The sequence below is a fragment of the Oratosquilla oratoria genome, chromosome 37 (assembly GCF_046742065.1).
Source record: "Oratosquilla oratoria isolate Oo_2021 chromosome 37, ASM4674206v1, whole genome shotgun sequence".
NCBI classification, from domain to species: domain Eukaryota; kingdom Metazoa; phylum Arthropoda; class Malacostraca; order Stomatopoda; family Squillidae; genus Oratosquilla; species Oratosquilla oratoria.
This window is the reverse complement of record NC_134813.1, coordinates 42,852,992-42,855,491: the sequence shown is the minus strand read 5'-3', so window position 1 is coordinate 42,855,491 and position 2,500 is coordinate 42,852,992. Positions and strand designations below refer to the sequence as shown.

Below are 2,500 nucleotides of genomic sequence, written 5' to 3'. Positions count from 1 at the left end.
AAACTACAGTATGATGAAAGAGCTCTTGATTCTTTAAGCATGATTTCTCTTTCTGTTTGTTAGCGAGAGCAAAAGGGTGTTGCACAAAAAGCTAAGGTAGATGTGAAAATATATATAATATAAAATCTAGCAACATAACGCTAAAAATATTTTGACAAACAAATGCAGCAAATCTCACACAGTTTGTGAACAGAGCAACCAAACCTTAAAGTCAGTGATTCTAGGATATATTTCTAAATTGCATCGTCTAAAAAAATATTGTACTAAGGTATAATAACAATGATCAATTTTTTGAATTAATGATATCTAAGAATATTAAAGATAGAAATGTCAAACTTCTCGGATTAAATTTTCTTATATCAATGTGAAATCATCATATTGTAGTTCTCTGCAAAATTTACTAATATCTCACCTCATTTCTTTCACCTACTCCAAACTTCCCAATGCACGTCTCATCTCCCATCTTCTTCCCCACTTTAGCATTAAAGTCGCCTATTACCAATGTGTACTTACTTTTTTCTTGATCCATTACCTGACTTAAATCATCATAGAACGACTCAATTTCATCGTCTGAACTCTGTGAAGTTGGTGCATAAACCTGAACTATTTTTAGTGTATCTTTTACACAGCCTAATCACAATCCAAGCTACCCTGTCCGATAAACTACTGAATTTGACTACGTTACCAGCAACCTCTCGGTTTATCAAGAATCCTACTCCACTAGATCTTTCTTTGTCCTTACCTCTATAGTAGAACAGGTGGTGACCATCTTGTAATTGTATCAGCTTTTCTTCCGTTCTTCGGACTTCGCTCAATCCTACGATGTCCCACTTGATGTTGTCTAGTTCTTCCATTAAACTCTCCAGTCTGTAGTCTTCTGAGAGACTTCTTACGTTGTAGGTATAGATCTTCATTTTCTTCATGTTGTTTAATGTCCAAGACTTGGATCTGCTTGGACAGTGCTTACTCACATTCAGTGGCACACTGCCAGTAAGCACACGAGGCAATGGAGTTGGACCTTTAGGAGACGATGATCGACTTCATATTAGGAGATGAGCTTAAAAGCGTTAGCAATGTTACGGTCATAAATAAAGTCAACATAGATAGTGACCATAGAATGGTAGGTTACATAGTTAAAATTCAAATTCAGAGCCGAGAGAAATAAACTAGTTTTAAAAAAGAAAATAAGTCTGGCAAAGGTAAGGATGATAATAAGAAACTTCAGTTTCAAATTAAAGATAGATTCGAAACTCTAAGAACTAACGAGGACACCGTGGAAGATATTAATTTGAATTTAGTGAATAACATTAGAAGAAAGACCATGCAGATTAAAAGCAGGAGAGACGAAATAGAAAGAGTAGAACTAAACAAGCTTATCAACAAAAGGCAGAGATCAGAGAAAAGAAAGAGAAACATGGATAAAATAGAGGAAACTATTCGGAAAGGTAAAAGTATTAGAGTGACCGAGCGCAGACAAGCTTTAGGAAGACAGCAAATTATATGTTTGAACGATAGGAATGGAGAACCAATTAAATGTAGAGACAAAATGGTAAAAAGAGTGGAAGAATTTTACCAAGAGCTTTACTAGTCGAAGACTGTAGTTGAGTCAGTAAATTCATGTGTAGACGTTAGTGGTGTACCAGAGATTATTCTCCAAGATCCTTACAAATAGACTAAGTAAAGTTTTAAATGGAAACTAACCGAGAGAACAGGCAGTCTTTAGGAGCGGATATTCAACTCTAGACCATTTGCAAACAATAAATCAACTAATCGAGAAAACGACAGAATACAATATACCTCTGTGTTTAGCTTTTGTAGATTACAAAAAGGCCTTTGACTCGGTAGAACAAATAGCAATACTAAATTCGCTACGCAAACAGGGTACAAACAAACAGATCGCAAGGGTCTTAGAAAAGATTTATGCGAAAGGTACCGCTATAATTCGACTACATAAAGATACAGAAAAGATCAAGATCGAGAAAGGAGTACGGCAAGGCTATACAAGTTCACCCAAATTATTTACAACTTGTTTGAAAGGTATTTTCAGAAGGTTGAGTTAGGAAAAGAAAGGTTTAAAGATTAATGAGGAATATTTGAACCACCTAAGATTTGCGGATGATATTATTCTTATTTCAGAAAGAGCAGAAGACTTGCAAGATATGCTGAGTGATCTATACAAGGAAAGTCTCAAAGTAGGTTTGAAAATGAATAAGAGTAAAACCAAAGTAATGTTCAACACGAAAGTTCAAAGTAAAGAGATTGTATGATTGATGATGAGAGTCTTGAGGAAGTTGAAGGGTATAATTATTTGAGGCAGATGGTGAAGGTGACGAAAGATCATGATAATGAAATAAAAAGACGCATTACAATTGGTTGGAAAGTGTTTGGTAAGTATAATAAAATCCTGAGAGGCTCTCTACCTTTATGTTTGAAACGTAAAGTTTACAATCAATGCATTCTGTCAGCAATAATCTACGGGCGTAAGACTTGGAAGCTGACG

General features: G+C 35.2%; 1 protein-coding gene across 1 annotated transcript in view; it reads left to right on the top strand.

The window, feature by feature from the left end:
- axo (axotactin) overlaps positions 1–2,500 on the top strand; it is a gene marked incomplete at its 3' end in the record, with an annotated part of 81,642 nt that overhangs the window by 1,156 nt on the left and 77,986 nt on the right.